At 35.4% G+C, this 20,038-nt stretch overlaps 1 long non-coding RNA gene across 5 annotated transcripts in view; it reads right to left on the bottom strand.

Moving 5' to 3' along the window:
* LOC110206888 (uncharacterized) overlaps positions 1-20,038 on the bottom strand; it is a 136,847-nt gene that overhangs the window by 99,612 nt on the left and 17,197 nt on the right. For all 5 annotated transcript variants that reach the window (XR_013487347.1, XR_013487348.1, XR_013487345.1 and 2 more), the window contains exon 3: positions 12,010-12,103. This is a non-coding gene — a long non-coding RNA (uncharacterized LOC110206888). The remainder of the gene's footprint in view (positions 1-12,009; positions 12,104-20,038) is intronic.

Here is a 20,038-nt window from a genome sequence, read left to right as displayed (position 1 = left end):
CCGTGTGACTCTCAACCAGTCAGTTAAACCTCTCAATTGCCTCATCTTTAAAAGAAAGAAATTGGCTTAGGTGACTCTAAGGTCCCTTCAAATTCTCTGTGGTCCTATGCTGTGAAAACCTTTTGTTTCTCCCTCCTACAATGTATGTGATGCAGATTAATCTTCCAAATGCACCGTTCTAATCACGTCATTGCATTAGTCTAGTACTCTGCCGGATTCTGGTTTGTCATCTAAAGAAAAGAATGTGAAAAGGAAGTCTAAGAAAAGCCAAACGGGGGGGCGGGGGGGCAGCTAGGTGGTGCAGTGGATAGAGCACTGGCCCTGGATTCAGGAGGACCTGAGTTCAGATCCAGCCTCAGACACATAACACTTACTAGCTGTGTGACCCTGGGCAAGTCACTTAACCCCCTTTGCCCAACAAAGAAAAAAAAGAAAGAAAAGAAAAGCCAAACTGATCTATCCACTTACTTTTTTAGACCACAGAGAGAGGTGGCTCCCCTAATAAGAATCAGACATGGTCTACAATTCTGCCAAGAATCAAAGTCTAGATCACTGGTCAATAGTTTTAAGATTTCACTTTCTTTCCCCTTTTTAAAAATCAGTACATTTGCCACCCTTCAGTCTTGTAGAACTCCCATGTTCACGGATCTGTTAGAGGTCCTTAACAGTAGGTCAGCAATTGCAACTACCATTTCCTCCAGTTCCCCAGGATGTAGTTTATCTGAATTTGTGATAGGAACTCATTAAGAGCAGCTACATGCTTTCTTACTATCACCCTCCCTATTTATTTATCTGATGTTTCAACCCTCCATTATCAAATTCTTTTCAGTTTTCCCCAATCCAAAGATAATTCTCCTAGGTATTAAAATAGAGGAAAAACAAAGCCTGAGTAGTTAGTCTTTCTTCCTATTGCTAATCATAATTAGACTATCTACTCCAAGTAATAATTCTATACCCCTTTGAATCTTCTTATTTCCCCCAACAAAACTTTAAAAATCATTTCATCATCCTTCAAATTCTTAGAGAACTTCAGCTTATTCTCACATTTAGCATTTCTAATATTATAGGACCTACCTCATTTGTGTATATACATTGCTTGATCTTACTTTCATCTTCTATCTTTCTCTCATTTTTTTAATCTAGGTTGGTTGATGAGTTCTCTGCATTCACGTTAGGATTTTTGGGTAGCTCCCTGTTTTCTTATCAGAATTTCTTCTCTTTATGTTAGCTGAATTTCATTCTTGAATGTTTCTCATCTATCCTGTGCTGACCTCAGTAGAATTTTAGGCCATATTTCCCTACCTGTTTTCTCCAAAAAGTGTTCTATAGGAGGTTAGAGGTGTGGTTCCAAAGTCAGAAGAGTGCAGAACTAGAGATACAGCTTAATAAATGCTTAATAAATAACAGGTGCTTAATAAACACATGTTGTATATTTTGTCTTCTCCTATAGAAGGTAAACTCCTTGATGGAAAGAAAGGATAATTTCATTTTAATCTTTAATTTTTATTTCCAGTGCCTCTCACACTGCTTGGCACATAGTATCTACTTAATACAGGCTTATGGATTGATTCTTCTGCATAGAGGTGGCAATTAAAGCTATGGGAGTGAATGATATTGTGAAAGAAATAGTATAAAAGGCCTAACCTGAAATACCCAGATGCATGAAAGCAAGGGAAAGGGAAGAAGAGTCCAGAACAAAGCATATGAGCAGATTTCAGTCCCTGGACAAGTATTGCTGGGTCATGGGTATGATGAAGTTCAGGCCAAGTTCAGGCCACAAGAGGTAGGGAAAGGAAGTTAGTGGTTCTATGAGAGGCTGCTGTGAGAAATTCGAACACCCAGGTTATGCCAAACTCTCATCATTTTTACTAGTTCAATATGGCAATATTTAAATTCCACCCTCAACATCAGGGTAGGTTATGTGAAAGGAGGTGTTCCCAGCAGGTTTATCTGAATTTTTTCCCAATTCTGATTTTATAGGTGAAACCAAGAATTTTGCCAAGAAGCCCCCACTAGCATGGAAGTTTATAATTTGGAAGACTATAGCATGGAATATTCCATATATAAAGGGTTCTAGAAAAGGAGCAACATTCAAAAAGAAGAAACATATTGAACAAAGACAGTTTGTGGCATGAGTTTTATGTACCTCAGAGAGGTCTTTTCCAAGACCAGAATGTTGTTTTTTGGACTAACACAAGGAATTTGAGCTGTTCAACTCTGGGTTATTTTGGCAAAGATGGAGTCCTGCCCTCCAAGCTGTGTAAACAGAAGCACAGGAACCCAAAGAAGTCAATTCTGACCTACACATATGATAGCAATGTCAGCCTAGAGGATATACAACTTGACCTGGCTATGAAGGCATCTTGTGCCTGATGATGCTGGCACATCTGAGGTAGTAATCATAGTTGGGAAAGAGTGGTTGAAATGTTTGTGGTATTTAGGATGACTTGTAAGAGAGAGCTAAGTTACCAAATATCTAAAATATGTTTCTTACAATAGTATATCAGTCCTCAGGTCATGATGTCCTGCCATATGACTTATGGTGAAACTGAACCTTCTAAAAATAACACCCAATAGATCTGTCATTAGTCAGGCTGCCAGAACATCTGAAGGTGCTCCAGATTCTCATGGTTGAGCTGAACAATGATGAGCTGTCATACTTTCTCAAGATGGCGCTTCCATATCTTATATGAGACTTTTATTGAATTTTGTGTAGTGGCTAGACTATAGACCACCAGCACCAGTGGGGAAAGGGGTAAGTGTGAATACTTAAAAAAATGTCCCGCTGTAAACTCTGTCCTGTGAAGGATTGGTCCAACTAAAATGCAATGCCATTAATTATTTCAACTACCACCAAGGAGTTACAGGTCTATAAGAACACTTGTGCTTCCTGAGTGAGTCCTCAAAGTTCACACTGAACCCTAAATCTAGCAAATCTGGGACTCACAATACTCAATGGTTTTGGAATTTCAAGTTTAAGAATCAGGAAAAAGTGAAGTAAAGGATAGGTTATAGGTTCTGGTTAACCTGAGGACGTTTGGGGAAAGAGTGATGTTATAAAACCCTTAGCTGTCTTGTAAGGCATTTGGTCCATTTGTGGCCCTCTGCATTTCAGCATCTGGATAGAAGTGGAGGGTCAGCCTTTGTACTCATTAAGCTATACAGATATCCTCGTTGCAAATTGAGCTCATAACAGATGGGACTACCACAGCTCCATCTATGTTTAGAAGTTAGGATTTTACATGGATAGATTTCCATATAAACTAATTATCATAGGTAGATGTGTCCAGATCCTTCCAAAGTCATCCACTGAGGCTCTAAGATCCAAAAAGAATTGACATAGGCTGCTACAGTTTTTGTCTATGAGTAAGTCATTAAATCCTGTGGTCAGCAATCTTTAATCAAAGGTAGGTGTCAAAAATCTCTGTGAGCTCCTGAAGAAACCCCTAGAAGGGGTTAAAGTATGCTAATTCTCATGAGGGAGCAAGTCCAATAAATACCCTATATCTCTATGCAGTTTATAACAAAAGATGTCTTGTCTTGATATTTTTTTTTTGGCTGGGCAATGGGGGTTAAGTGACTTGCCCAGGGTCACACAGCTAATAAGTGTTATGTGTCTGAGGCCAGATTTGAACTCAGGTCCTCTTGAATCCAGGGCCGGTGCTTTATCTACTGTGCCACCTAGCTTCCCCCCAAAAAGTTGGAAAGACTTACATGAAAATCATTTTTTTTTAATTTTTAGGCAATTGGGATTAAGTGACTTGCCCAGGGTCACACAGCTAGTGAATATCAAGTGTTTGGTCTGAGGCTAGATTTGAAGTCAGGTCCTCCTGACTTCAGGGCCAGTGCTCTATCCACTGCTCCACCTAGCTGCCCTTGTCTTGACATTCGTTAGAAGCTAGACTCTAATAAGATGAAATTTATGAAAAATGAAGGTAAAATGTTTTTAAAAATCACTAGTACCATACAGAGGAAGCATAGTTAGACTAAAATTAATCTGTAACTATTCAGGGAGTTTAGTGGAATGGAGTTAGGGTTATGAGTCTATATTAGTGATATCAGTCATTAAAGCTGATATGTCTAAGAATGCATTTTATGGTAGAGAGTCCAGGACTAGGGCAATGAATGATAGTCTCATAATATTCAATATTGTATTCAATTCGAGGGTCCACATTTTCAGAAGGACAGTGGTAAGTTGGATAATTGACTCTCTTTTCCCACTAGACTCTCTCTCCATGACCTCATCAACTCCCATGGATTTAATGATTATTTCTATGTAGGTGACTGACAGATCTATATAACCAATCCCAGTCTGCTATGCCCTAGTTTTGCCATCACTGACTATCGAATGTTTTAAATAGGATATCCTGGATACAGCTTAAATTCAACTCGCCTAAAATGTAACTCAATTATGTTTACGCCCAAAACTCAATCCCTAATTATATTCCCTATTTCTATTGAAGGATATATCATTTTTTCCCAGTCTCCAGGGTTTATAACTTTTGTTTTCTCTTTGACTCTCATTTTCACTTATCCTCCATATCCAGTGAGCTACCAAATCAGACTTCTTATCTCCATGTTATCTCAATCTTACCTCTTCTCTTCATCACATCCACCACCCTACTTCAGGTCTTCCTCACCTCTCACCTAGACTATTGCAATGACCTCCAAATTGGTATTTCTGCTCCAAGTCTCTATCTATTCTGATTCTCCATACAGCTGCCAAAGTGCTTTTCCTTAAGTGAAATTCTAACCATGTTATTCTCCTACCCAAGGGAGACTCTAGTCTTATTTTCCCCTTTTTTCTACTTTGGTTATTTGAAATAGATCTATATCACCTGCTGACTAAAATGGGAAACTGAGAACAACTGTACCAGTCATTTCCCTTTCAACAAGCTCCACAGAAAGCACAGAAAGGGGGCTTTCTCATTCTTTCCATTGTCATAGCATGACTCTTTCCTTCCATACTTACTACCTTCTAATAGTTAGATGCCTTTTCCTGTCATCTCTGGTTTCTTTTTCTCTCATCTTGCCATTTCTTCATCCAAGCTTTCATTGTGTTTTTGGCAGCAGAAATGCTTCCATTCACTACTGATTTGTTCTTCCTCCATCAGTTACTCTTTAAGGCCCTCCATAGTCTGACTCCATTTCCCTTTACAGCCTCATTTCACATACCTTCATATAGCCTAAACTCAGCTTTTCTCCTAAATCTAACTCCCTGCCTTTCCGTAGACCATAGCTAATGCTTATATATTGCTTTAAGATTTTCAAAGTGCTTTGCACATGTTTTCTCATTTGATCATAGTCCAGTGAAGTAGGTGTTATTATTAGCTATATTTACATATGAGGAAACTGAGGCCAAAAGAGGTTAAATGATTTGCCTGAGGTATCTTGACTAGTTAACGGGTCAGTCAGAATTTGAACTTAGGTCTCCCTGACTCCAAATCCAGCATGCTATTCACTATGTTTCTGGGGCAGTTATATGGCACATTGGATAGAGCACTAGGCCTGGAATCAGTAAGACTAGTCTTCCTGAGTTTAAATCTGGCCTCAGTTACTTACTAGCTGTGTGATCCTAGCCAGGTCACTTAACCTCATTTTGCCTCAGTCTCCTCATCTGTAAAATAGGGAAATAATAGTACCTATCTCCCAGGATTGTTGTGAAAATAAATGAGACGATAATTGCAAAGTACTTGACACAGTGCCTGGTACATGTTATTAGCTATTATTATGCCATCCGTCATGCCTAGAATGTATTCCATCCTCATCTCTGATTCAGTTCATGTGCCACTATTTCTGTGTACTTTCCTTTAATCCTTTCAGCAGAAAGTACTTTCTCTTAAGGTATTCTTAGTGTACTTTATCTGTCCCTCTTTTTCCTATTACTTTCCTTTATATTGATCTATATATGGGTTATATGCCTCTTGACCCTAACCCCAGCAAAATGAAATCTCCTCAGAGGCTAAGACTTTTTTAAAATTGCTATACAACAACACTTAGCTGCATATACAAAACAGGGGCTTATCAAATGTTTGTAGAATTTTTATAGCTCCATGACTCTCATGGTCTTAGAATTAGATACATCATAAATATTCTATTTATTATCATTCAATTCTATTCAACAAAGACTTATTAAGCTCCTACCATGGGCAAGGCACTATAATCTTTGATTAAACCATGACAAAGTGAATCTGGTAATGGACTTGAAGTCAGAAAGCCTGGGGTTTGAATACCACCTGATATAACAACCGGCTACCTGACACTGGGCAAGACATTTATCCTCTCATAGTCTGTCTCCTCAACTGTAAAATGCATGTGATAATATATGTAACACTTATGTAACAGGGACACCGTAAGGATCACAGAGATAATATATGTAAAAACACTCTCTAAATCAAGTCAAATCAACAAGCATTTATTAAGCTCCTAATGTCAGGCACTGTGCTAAGTGTTGTGATACAGGGATTTTAAAAATAAATCACAGTTTAATGAGGGAGGAAGCATGCAACAAGCAAGCTAGCAAACAAGCAAAATATAAAAGAGATTTCTAAACATCTTTAAGCTAGTAAAGCTTAAAACTGCCTTAAGACTTGATTAATTCTGTATAGGAGGTCAATTGGAGATGATCTCAAAAGAGGTGGTGCCCTAAGGTTAAGGAGGACAAGGAAAGGCTTCTTGCAAAAGATGGCACAAGTTACCTGAGACTGGAAGGAAATCAGGGATTCCAGGAGGCAGAGATGAGGAAGGAGAGAGTTCCAGGTACTGAGAATAGCCAGTGCACAATTGAGAGATGGAGTGTCATATGTGAGGTACAACAAGGAGGCCAATGCCACTGGATTGTAGAGTACATGAAAGGAAGTAACGTATAAGAAGACTGATTAGGATGATTATATAAGGCTTTAGAAAGAGAAACTGAGGGGGTTATATTTTACCCAGGAGCCCCTGGACTTTATTGACTAGAGGGTGTAGGGAAGAAGGGCAATGACATGGTCAGACCCATGCTTTAGGAAGATCATTTAACAGCTGAGTTGAGGAAGGACTGGCATGGGGAGAGACTTATCTGAGACATCATTCAGAAGGCTATTGCAATAGTCCAAGCAAACTTTAAGGGTCTGTATAAATGTCAATTATCATTAATGCAAGGACTAAAGTAATTATCCATAATATAATTAAAATAGGGCATTTTTTCCTGAAGGCTGGGTCAATTTAAGATACTGGTTATTGGCCTTTAATATAATTGACATAGGAGGAAGAGCAAATTTTGAGACTGGGTATTTTAAAAGCAATTTGGGAGTGGAAAAGCAGGAAAGAAGTTGCCACTGGTCATAGTTATATGTTTTATGCAAGGGCTGATTTTTGAGAACTGATCTGTGTTTTGATAGTGAAGTTGTCTGATTGCTTCAATCATTCCAAATCTCCTTCTTAAGAGTATAATGGAATAATTTGAAACTAATAAGAGTTACTGAACAGCATTGGTAGTGGTTAGCCAAATTTCTGTCACACACAAAGCAGGAATGAAGTATTAAGGAAACAGTCCCTCTGAAACAATACCTGTCTCCTGTATACAACTGCCAATAAAGGAAACATTCCTATTTGAAGTTAAAATTAAATAATGCCAATATTCTTCACTAGCAAGCACAAGTAAAGTAATCAAGAGAGACTTCCAAAGCAGAAAACAGAGATGCTGTAAGTCTAAGAACTCTTAAGACCGTCTTATTCTTAAAAAGAAACTTTGATCATCAGTTCTAGTCAATAAAAGGAAAGAAAACTGGTTTCCATGAATATTTATTGTCAAGTCCTGAAATATATCAAAGCCATGAGTTGAGGGAAAAAAACATCTTTAACTGAGATAGCAGGGTAGCAAACCTGCCACCATGGGGAATGTACAGTGGATTTCCCAGACTAGAGGCCCATGGAAAAGTCTTTTATACCCTTAGAATGGAAGTGGGAGCTGCATGAGGTAGTAAGGCCTGGTCATGAGGTAGCAAGGCCTGGTCATGAGATCCTAGCTGCCATCCACAATTCAAGAAGAGAGAACTACTTCATTCTGGCTGTTTTGCCCTTCATCCACAAATTTCAGTGGAAGAAGGCAAGGACATCAAAGGCTTATATCTATCTTGAGCCAGGTTCCCCCACAAGGCAAGATCTCAGGATAGAAATTAAGGTCTGACTCAGTTCAACTTAAGAGACACTATCTTGCTGGGAATGCTACTGACATTCTGACATCCCTAAGGTCATTTATGGAGTGGCAGGTAACATCACATTTGGTATTAACAATTTCTGTCCTTGTATAATTACTACAAAAAGATAGCATAAAAACAATGACTATGTTTTCGTCAGTATTGGTCAGCTCTCAAAGTTAATTTAGTATAGTCTTCCATTAAAACCAAACAAGTCATGGTAGCTAGGCAGCGCAGTAGACAGAGCACCAGCCCTGGATTCAGGAGGACTTGAGTTCAAATCTGGCCTCAGACACATAACACTTACTAGCTGTGTGACCCCGGGCAAGTCACTTAACCCCACTGCCTAACAAAAAGAAAAAAAAAACCACAGTGGCAACAAACAAGTCATAGTAATTAATCCGAGGTTGATGCCTTCTTGTAAAACCAAGGGTGCTTGCAACTCTTTCTTGGAATGACTTAGAATATCTCTTCCGTTATTTTCCCTCTCCTATTAGTCTAATTCAGGTCCTCATTATCTCTTCAGACTTTTGTAATAGATGACTAACTATTCCCTTCTACAAATGAATCCGACACATACATTTTGTATCCCCCAAAGGAACTAACACAATGCCTTGAATAGATATGCACTAAATGAACTAACAACATCCTAAAGATCCATTTGAGGACATACTTTGGCACTTAATGGATCCATAATCTTGTTGACATTGGTAGTGATGTAACGGATAGAATGTTGTACTAGGAATCAGAAAGACTTGGGTTCAAATCTTACGTCTGACATTTACTAACAATGTGACCATGGGCATGTACATTCTTCATTCAGTCACCAAAGTGATTTACTTAAAGTATGCGTAATAAAGATGGAAAGGAAGTGACAAGTTAGTGTGATATGAGATTATAACAGACTCATCACTCAATAATACTTTATCCTTAGGTGACCAGGAAGCTGCCAAGGAAGTCAAAGAACAATCAAACTCCTTTTAGGGAAAATTCATTTTAGGGAAAATGAATCTCTATTGGGGGGGAAATAGGGAAGCCTGGTCCTATGACATGTAAAGAGATAGCATGGAGTGGTGAAAGAGCAACTCAATTAAGACTCGGAAGATGTAGCTTATGGTGGAATTTTATTCACTGTTCAACTTTAGGAAACCTCTGTCAGTTTCAACATGAAACACAAGATATAAACAGAGGAGATGGAAGGTAATCTCAGTGATGTCACTAGCAATAGGGACAGAGTGAGGGAAGACTGTGAAAGGCCTCCTGGTAGGATTCGAACTCAGTATTGAAGTAAGTCAGGAGAACCAGTAGGCAGAGAAAAAACAAGGAACAGACAAAACTGTCTAGAACTATTCTTGTGTAACAGAGATGGAAAGGAAATTAAGTCAGTACAATAACATGAGGTTAACATATTTCAACAACATTTATCCTATCCCTGAGACATTATGTTGAGAAATGAAATAATTATTGCCTGTCTTTGTGGGCTGGTGACAGAGGTATGAAAGCACTAACTCTTGGGAACTTTTGAAAACTGGAAGATCTACATAAAGCAGCTTTCCCAATTTGTTTAGATGAAAATCCAGTGGAGGTGTTAATGATTATGAGGTTATTGTCCCCTTCCTCTTTCCTCCTCTATCTTCCTCTCTACTCACACACAACACTTGAAGAAAATAAATGAGAGCATTTAGTCACTAATTATAAGGAAGTAACCTAATACAGTATTGCTTAATTTTTCCATTCATTAAGATGTCACAAGCAGCAGATCTCTTCATTGCCAAAGATTTGTCATTTCTGTGGAGCTTTTAGGGATGATGATGGGAACTTTAGAATTGTAATCCTCTCTGTGACACAGAAAGATGGCTAGCCATGCACTATTTTTAAGCAGTTCAGGGATGGGGGATTCATTACTTTGTGAAGCAGCCCATTGTATTTCTGGGCAGCTCAAATTTTGGAAATATTTTCCTTACACCAAGCTAAAATCAGCTTCCCATTGGCTCTAGTTTTGTCCTCTGGTGCTATATCAAATAAATTTAATTTGTCTTCCAGAGGGAAATGTTTTAAATATTTAAAAATTGCTACCATGCTCCCCCTTATATATTCATATATTTAGAGTTGGAATGGAACTTAGATGAAAATTTAGTCCAGCCCTATCATGAGGAAACTGAGACTGCACAGAAGGCAAGTGACTTATCTAGGGTAAACAAGTGGTAAGTGGTAGAGCCAAGTCTAGATCCTTTAGTTTCCAAAATCAGCTCTCTTTGCCATTGTACCATTCTGCTTCCAATTACACTATCTCCATTCCCTTCCCACCAAGACACACGAATATATAAGTACATATATTCATACATACATACATATTGGTAAGTCATACTCCAAGTCAAATATTCTAATACCTTTAACTTTTTTCCCATAATGTGGTTTTTAGATACTTCTTTTCTGATCTCACTCCCCTACCCACACTTACTTATGGGGGGGTTTTTTTGTATAATTTTTAAAAAAATAATGAACTTGATTATTTACAAAAACAAACATTTCAATATAAAATTAAAAAACTAAAAAGCTTGTATAAAAATTCATGAATTTTCATTTTGTACATTTTTTCTTAATTATATGTGTATGTGTGTATTCTACCACAATCCCTTCATTGAACATCATTTTCCTCTTTTGTCATATTTGCTAATCTGATGGTGTGAGGGTGGAACCTCAGAGTTATTTTAGTTCATGTATCATTTAGTGATTCAGAGCATTTATTTGTATGGTTGTTTGTTGATTGCCTGCATTTCTTCATTTGAAAACTGCTATGCCATTTATCTGTTGGAAAAATGACTCTTGTTCTTTTATATTTTATCAATATTTTATATGTACTATATATGACTGTTTCAGGGAAATTTACCATAATTTTTTCACTTAGGTGTTTCCCTTATAATTCTAAATGTATTTATCTAACTAGTACAAAATATTTTAAATTTTACATAATAGAAATTGTTCATATTTTCTTTTATGGTCACATCTTTTATTAGATAAGAATTATTCCCTTATCCACAGTTTGAAAGATATTTCCTTCCTTTTTATTCCCATATAATTGGACAAAATAATTCACCACAATTTCTTTTATTTTCTCTTCATCTGCTGTGATTTCTAATTTTTTTATTTTGGTTTTTCATTCTTTTTCAAAATTACATTTTATTTTATTCAGTTGACAAAATCTATTTTCTTTCTTCCTACCTCATTCTTCCCACCCCCATTGAAAAAGAAAAGAAAACCTTCGTAACAATTATGCTTACTCATACAAAACAAATATCCACATTAGACATGTCAAAAAAATGCATGTCTCAATCTGAACACTGAGTCAATCACCACTCTGTCAAGAGGTGGGTAGGATGTTTCAACATTGGTGTTCCAGAATTGTAGTTGACCATGGTATTCATCTTTCTAGGTTGTTTTAACAGTTTTGTAGTTATTGTTTAAATTGTTCTCCTGTTCTATTCACTTCACTCTGCAATAGTTCATACAAATCTTTGTAGATTTCTCTGAAACTGTTCCACTACATAATTTCTTATGGCATAAAAGTATTTAATAACATTTGTATGCCCTAATTTTTCCATCCATTTCCCATTTGTTGATATCTTCCTTAGCTTCTAATTCTTAGCCAACACAGAAAGAGTATGTGCGCGCACACACACACACACACACACACACACATGCACATACACACACCACATACATGTCAGTTCTTTTCCTCTTTCTTTGTTCTCACTGGATATAGGCCTAGTATTGTTAATGCTGTGTAAAAGAATATGCACAGATGAATAAATTTTGAAGCATGGCTTACCTTTTCATAGTTCCACCAACAGTACATTTTTGTATGTGTTTTTCCACCGCTCTTCTAGCAATTATTATTTTCCTTTTTTTGTTGACTTTATAATCTGATGGATGTGAGAAAGAACCTCAATTACTTTTCTCTATTAGTGATTTAAAGCACTTTTTAATATGGCTATTAATAGTTCATATTTTCTTCCCCTCTGAAAATTGCCCATTCACATTTTTGGCCATTTATCAATTGGGGAATGGGTATTGTGTAAATGAAGCCTTCATGAGAGAAACTTACTGCAAATATTTTTTCCCCAGTAACCTGTTTCTCTTCGATTCTTGAGCTATATTCATTTGATTTGTACAAAAAGGTTCTAATTTTATGTAATAAAAATTGTCCATTTTGTCTTCTGTGATACTCTCTATTGTTTGGCCACGAACCCTTTCCTTATCTATAGATTCGAAAGGTATTTTCTCATTGTTCCTCTAATTTTTTTGTGATGTCACTATTTAAGTAATATAGCCATTTCTATCTTGCCTTGAAAAATTGTGTGAAATGTTGATCTATACCTAGTTTCTGCCAGTTTACTTTTTTGTTTTTCAAGCCATTTTCATTAAATGGTGAGTTTATCAAACACCAGGCTACTGCAGACATTTGCTTCCATGTGTTGTGCACCTGATTTGTTCCTTGGATTAGCCTCTCTATAGTTTAAGCAGTATCAAATTCTTTTAATGACTACTGCTTTGTAGTATAGTTTGAGATATGGTTCTACTAGATCCTGTTTCTTTCTACTATTTTTTTTTCATTATTTCCCTTGAGATTTTTAACCCTTTGTTCATCCAGATAAATTTTATTTTTTTCTAGTTCTATAAAGTAATCCATTAATAATTTGATTGAGATGACACTAAATAAATTAATTTAGCTACTGTCATTTCTGTTATGCTGGCTTGACCTACTCATGAACAATTAATACTTCCCCAATTATTTAGCTATGTCTTTATTTGTATAGAGTACTGTTTTAGCCTATCCATGAACAATTAATATTTCTACAATTATTTAGGTATGCCTTTATTTGTATAAAGAGTGCTTTGTAATTGGATCCATATAATTCCTATGTATATCTTGGAAGTCAGACTCTCAAGTATTTTACATATCCTATAGTTGTTTCAAGTGGAATCTGTCTCTTCCTGCTGGGTTTTGTTGGTAATACATAGAAATGCTGAGAATATATATGGATTTGCTTTATATTTTGCAACTTTGCTGAAGTTACTATTTCAATTAATTCTAATTAATTCTTTAGGTTTCTCTAAATAAGTCATCATATCATCCACGAAAAATTATCCTACAGTGACAGTAGTACCCAGGCTGCCTGAGCAGGTGGGGGCTGGACAGCCAGACTGAGGGGCTATAGGGCAGGGCCTTTAATTATTTCTTTTTCTTATATTATTGCTACAGCTAGCATTTTGAACACAATTATCAAGTAGTAATGGTGACAATGGACTTATGGACATCCTTCATTTACTCCAGATAGTATTGGAAAGGTCTCTATCTTCCTTCAAATAATTATTTCTCTTGGTTTTAGATAGATACTAGAAAAGATGAATTTATTACTATGTTTTCTAGTGTTTTTAACAGAAATAAATGTAGCCCATCAAAAACTTTTTCTGCATCTGTTGATATTATCATGATTTTTGTTGTCTTGTTATTAATATGGCTATTACGTTGAAAGTTTTAATAATATTGTATCAATTCTTTATTCCGGGTATAAATCCAGCTTGGTCAGTCAATCTTTGTGATATGTTGCTGTGGTCTTAGTAGTATTTCATTTAATATGTTTACAACAATGTTCGTTAGGAAAATTGACCTATAGTTTTCTTTCTCAATTTTGACTCTCTCAAGTTTAAATATTATGCTTGTGTGATAGAAGTAATTTTGTAGGCCTCTTTCTTTATTTATTTTATTTAGCTTATTTAATATTGAAATTAATTGATCTTTAAGTGTTTGATAGAACTCATGGTAAATCTATCTGCGAGTTCATTTTTGGCTTGTTCAACTTCTTTTTCTTGAGACTAGGTTGTCAATTTTATTGACATGATTGGGCAAAATAGTTTCTAATCATTACCTTTATTTCTTATTATAAATTTATCTTCTGCCTTTTTATACTGTTCATTTGGTTTTCCTCTTCCCTTTTTTAAAAAATCAAGGGGGCTAATGTCTTGTATGTATTACTGATTTTTTTAAATCAAGTTTTATTTATTAAATCAATATTTTTGCTTTTAATTGTATCTGGGATTTTTTTTAATTTTCAAGATTTTGATGCTTAATTTTTATTATACTTGCTAGTTGTCTAATTGTGGTTTTTATAGTTTCATGTACAATTCATCACATCAGTTGATCTCTGCTTTTTGTCTTTTATTGATGAAACTGTTTAGAGAATATGATTTCCCCCCCCAAAGACTACTTTAGCTGCATTCCAAAAATTATAGCATGTTTCTCAATATTTTCATTATCTTTAATGAAATTATCAACTGTTTCTATGATTTGTTCTTTGACCCACTCCCCATTCCCATTCTTTAGGATTAAGTTAAATAACATAAATTTTATTGCTTGATTATCTATAAATTAAATATTTAACATTCCTGCTTTTCTGCATTTGTTTGTGAGGTTTCTATGTACTGATACGTGATCAATTTTCATAAAAGCATCATTCACAGCTTGGAAATATGAGTAATCATCTCTATTTCCATTCAATAATCACCACAGATCTATCATATCTAGATTTTCTTAAGTTCTTTTTTAAGTTTTAACTTCCCTCACTTATTTTTTATTAGACTTATCTAATCTGAAAATAGTACATTAAGTTCTCCCAGTATTATAGTTTTATGGTTTATTTTTCCCTATAACTCACTTCATTTTTCCTTTAAGTGTCTGAATGCTATTCCATTCAGTGAATATATATTTAGTACTCATATTAATTTATTGTCTATGGCAATGATGTCAAACTCAAAGAGAAATAAATCCCTGCCAACTGCATATTAGCTTAGAAAATCACAAATTAATAACATCTATGCTATATTGTATTTTTATTTATTTTGTTAAATATTTCTAATCATATTTTAATCTGGTTCAGCATACACTTGGGAATATTGTCAGCTGCATATTTGATGCCTCTGGCCTATGATACCTTTCAATATAATGTAGTTTCCCTGTTTATTTGTTTTGATCAAATCTATTTTTAATGTTGCATTGTCTGCCATCCCTTCCTTTTTTTTTACTTCAGTTGAAACATGATAGATTTTGTTCCAGCCCCTTATTTTAATTCAGTGTGTTATTCTTCAAATATGTTTCCAGTAAACAACATACTTTTGGAGTCTGTTTTCTAATTTACTCTGTTATCTTTTCCATTTTATAGAGAGTTTAATACATTTGCATTCACAGTTATGATCATTGTGTATTTCACTCCATCCTATTCTCATATTTCTTATTCTTTTTATTTTCCACCCCTTTTTAATAAAGAAAAAAGAGAGTCATGATCAAGAAAGTAATGTGCCAGGTTGTTGATGCAATTTGCTTCTGCTCTCCTGACCCTCATTTCTTTCCCTTTCCCAGATTCAAATCAAAAGTTCTTCTCCTTTCTTTCTTTCCTTTAAAACTTGTAATCATAATCTAAATTCCATGATTAGAGGTCATTTTGGTTATGACCAATCTCCCCTTGAATTTATTATAATTTATTCTGTTCTTTCCCCTCTCCTTTCTCCCTCTTGTGTCCCCATTAAGTGTAATGTATTTCTGTACTTAACTATGTCTATATTCTTCCTTCCTTTGACAAGTTCATATAAAAGTAAGTTCAAGTGTCTCCTCCTCCTAGACCTCTTCCTCCTTGTTTGTATAATTTTCTGCTTATATGTCCTAAATCTGTGAGAAAATCCTCCTCCCTTCATATACCTTCCCCTTCCCCTCATGGATTCCTTTCCCCTTCCTTTTTTTTTTAATCATTCTAAATATAACATAACTACTTCCAGGCTCTCTGTCTTAATTTGTTTCCCTCTATGATAGCTGATGATGTTAATATTCTAAGGAGACATTTGTATCATCTTCCCCTTTTAAAAGGTAAACATTTATTCATATTTTGTCCCTTGTAATTACTTCTTATGTTTAGCTTTTTATGTTTTTCTTGACTCCTGTGTTCATATTTCAAAGTTTTTACTCCTCTCTGGTCTTTGTATCAGAAATGATTAGAAATCCTCCATTTCATTAAAGACTTTGTAATGGTCATATGGTCTAGCAACCCAAATTATTATTCATTTTAATGAGCAAAAGCTAGCTGGTACAGTGGATAGAGTGCCAGCCCTGGTGTCAGGAAAATCTGAGTTCAAATCAGGCCTCAGACACTAACTATGTGAACCTAACCAAGTCATTTAATTCCATTTGCCTCAGTTTCCTCATCTGTAAAATGAGCCAGAGAAAGAAATCACAAGCCAACTACAGTATCTTTGGCAAGAAAACCCCAAATGGGATCACAAGTGAAAGGACTAAAGAACAATAGCTTCAAAGTGTTTGATGACCCTAGATGAAAAGTACTTACATTTTTCTATACATTAAATATTTTCTTATACCTGAAAATTTAATTTCAAAAGAATAACATCACTCAACCAAGTTATCAATGGATTCTGTCACTAAACTTGGACAATTTTATCATAACTTAGTTACTGGGGAATACATGGTCAGTTCTGTTGCTGTAAATAAAGCAGCAGTCAACATGAGTAAAAACTACATGTGGCTAACATTGCAAGTTCTTCTGCTTTGTGGTCTTACCAACCTAACCACACAAATTATTTTTAAACCTGGTTTGTGATTCTTAATGACATCCAACTGTAGAGAAGAGTCATCTTCCATATCTGGATATAGACAAGCATGACGTGCTAGGTTGCAACAGACTTCTTTACATCATATCACCTCACCACATATTTCTTGTTTCTTTTTTATTTAGTTAAGTGTTTTCTTTTAAAAAAAGAAAACACTTGATACCACATATTTCTATCATTCCTAACCTTTGGAAAATTCAGACAAGAAAAAATTTTAATTACGACAGTCAGAATCTTCTACCTCCCAAAATTGTACAGGGCTGCCACGAAAATAAGAGTAACAATCACATCAGAGCTAACTAGCCTCCCTGTCTCAGTCAAACTGTCCTTCAGAAAGTTTGCATGTTGACAATTACCATTATTCTAAATGTCAGCAGAAAATAGGAAGTTCTAAACACTGAAGAATAAAATAAAATTAGAAATAGCATCTTAAGAACTCAAATTTAGATTGTATCTAATGCTGAATCATCATAGAGTAAATTTAAAACAAACACTTTTATTTGTACCATTTTAGTATGCTTCTGGTTGCCCACCATCCATAGTGGGAACCTATGATATGATGCTATGAAACATATAATCTTATTTCCTGAGGCACAATGAAGTTAAATGACTGGCCCAAAATCACAAAGTCATTATGTATCAGATGCAAGATTCAAACCAATGTCTTACTGCCTCTCAGGCCAAGTCTGCATCTACTACATGACACTTTTTTCCTTCTAGTATCAGTAGAGTATTAGTGCCATAAAGATGGAATTTTTGGCAAGAAGTAACTAAGAATCACCAAAAGCAAAATACAATTGCTCAAATTTTATCTAGCCTATTAATAATAATGATAGCTTTTATATAGCACTTTAAGTTTGCAAAGTGATTTACAAATATTATCTCGTTTTATCATTGTAGCAACCCTGAGAGGTAGATGTTCTTTTGTTTTCCTACTCCTACTCAAATATAATATTCAAATATAGACCATCCTCACTGTCTATCCACATGAACTGTCTACGATGGCATAGTAATGACCTCACTCAATTGGCTGCCTTTCTAACTGCATGCCATAATCTGGACCACATGCATTCTTCATCCACTTGGTTGCATGGCTATGGTTCATTGAAAAAGTCCTGAAGTATTGACAGCCTGAAAGCAATCAGAACAACCTTGTCTACACACAGGAAAATAAATAAAGTTTATATAAAATGCATTGCCACTTCTAGAGTTTAAGCCCTTATCACCTCTCACCTGGAGAAGAATATGAAAAATGATTATTATTATTAAATTATTTAAAAATAAATTATTATTAAATATTATCACTTAAATTATTATTGTTGTTGTTATTAAACAAGAATTCCCAAATTGTCAAAATCTTTGTAGTTTGTTACTTGAATCTTACTTCAAGTTTTACAGCATGGGAGAAACATACAATGTTTCTACTCTGTTGGCATAGAGAATCCAAGCTCACTTCCAGGCCAAGGCTAGGCATCAGAGCAAGATTTTTTTTTTTTTGTGGAGACACTGTTTCCATACCACCCTCACCTCACTGATCATTTTCAGAAACCATTTTCAAAGCACTTTTCTCACAATAATCGCATGAGGTCTGTAGTAGAAGTATTATGGGCACAGTGCTTATATATAGCAGGAGATGAATAAATGTTGCTTTGATTTAGTTGAATTTTTATTTGCATTTGACAGATGTGGAAATTTAGTCTGATAGAAAAATGAGATGCCCTTAATTATAAAACATTAAAGGATCTTTGAAAAATGTGTGCAGCTTAACCTCCCATAGTTTTGCATGCATAAGAAATCGGGATGAAGTAACCAGCAGTCTTCTGATTTTGATTTACGATAATGCAGTTACACCTTTTGTGTTCTATTTCTAAAAAGGGATGTGAGAAATCATTTCTATTTTTTAAATGCTCTTTCGCAGCCGTGCAAAATAATACTCTTTAGTAGCAAACACTTCATAAGGCTGAAAATTATGCGTCAAAGATTTTTATGCTTTGGAGTTTTTAGAAGGTTTGAAAAACATCTGACACTGAAATCTCATTACCAAAGGCCACATTTAACAATGATGTTATTCATATAACATTACCTGTTAAAGGTTAGGAAAATTTAGAATACAACTTCTATTAATAGTGACTCTTTTGAAATGGAAAACCATCTGTCATTTAAAGCCTTGTTAAAATTCTAAAGATGTAGTTTTTAGGTAGCACAAATTCTCTTTAAATTGACATTCTTTTTCACCTGTTTCAAGTATAGCACACAATAGACTTAGCCTTCCAGGTGTGTAGTTTGTTTTTTTTTTAAAAAAGTCAAGAGTAGATAATATGGTGGGAAGAGTGAACTGGTCTTGGTGCCAACTTATTGGTTTAATATCATGATTATGAAAAGAACACATTTCTGGATTCCATTTTGGTGACACTATCAGCTGCCTCTTTCATGGAAAATGCCTTCTTCTGCTCCAATATATGACAATATTTATCCACAGATAGTGCCAAGTAAGACATCATTCATTCATGGTCAGAGGCAAAAAAGAATAATGTTAAAAGTAGTAACTTCTTGCTGCGGGTCCTGAGGCAGCTACTTGACCTGACATAAAAAATTGATAGGTCTACAGCTTTTATTACTTTCCAGGGTAAATATCTAGATCATGATGGAGAGCTTTCTTAGAATTGAAAATCCACTCCTGATAAGAGTTGATAACACTGGAAGCATGACTAAAAATGATGAGAAAATGGTTAAAACAGAGACTTTGTGAATTTAGATGATTTCTTCCTCACTAACTGCCCATTGAAAGTAGGTGATCCACTAGAAAAAGGTCTATTTAGGAAGTGAAGAGCTGGATTAAGAAGATTGTTTCTGAGAGCAGAGTCTAGAATTCAGTATAGTGTCTTAAAATACAAAAATGATAGGATTCTGGCAAGGGAAAGACCACCTCTAACAAGGCCCAGCAAAGGCATATTTGACTAAAGCCACAGAGAAGAAAAACTCACAACATAGATTTGACAAGCTTGATATCACAGCATGGTTTAATTTGGGAGCAACAGTAGCAGAAGAGAGAGCCAGTAATTCACAGGAGACAAAATCTAAGAAGGATTCTGTCTAAAGCCCATAGTCTCAGCTATCTGTAAACAAATGCATAAAGTAGGGGCAACAGCTAGGATGAACTTGGGATTTTAACGTAAGGTGGCAAA

Source organism: Phascolarctos cinereus, unplaced genomic scaffold, assembly GCF_003287225.1.
Source record: "Phascolarctos cinereus isolate Bilbo 61053 unplaced genomic scaffold, phaCin_HiC Scaffold_5;HRSCAF=322, whole genome shotgun sequence".
Lineage (NCBI taxonomy): Eukaryota > Metazoa > Chordata > Mammalia > Diprotodontia > Phascolarctidae > Phascolarctos > Phascolarctos cinereus.
Note: the sequence above shows the minus strand (reverse complement) of the source record. Positions and strands in the feature narration are given on the sequence as shown.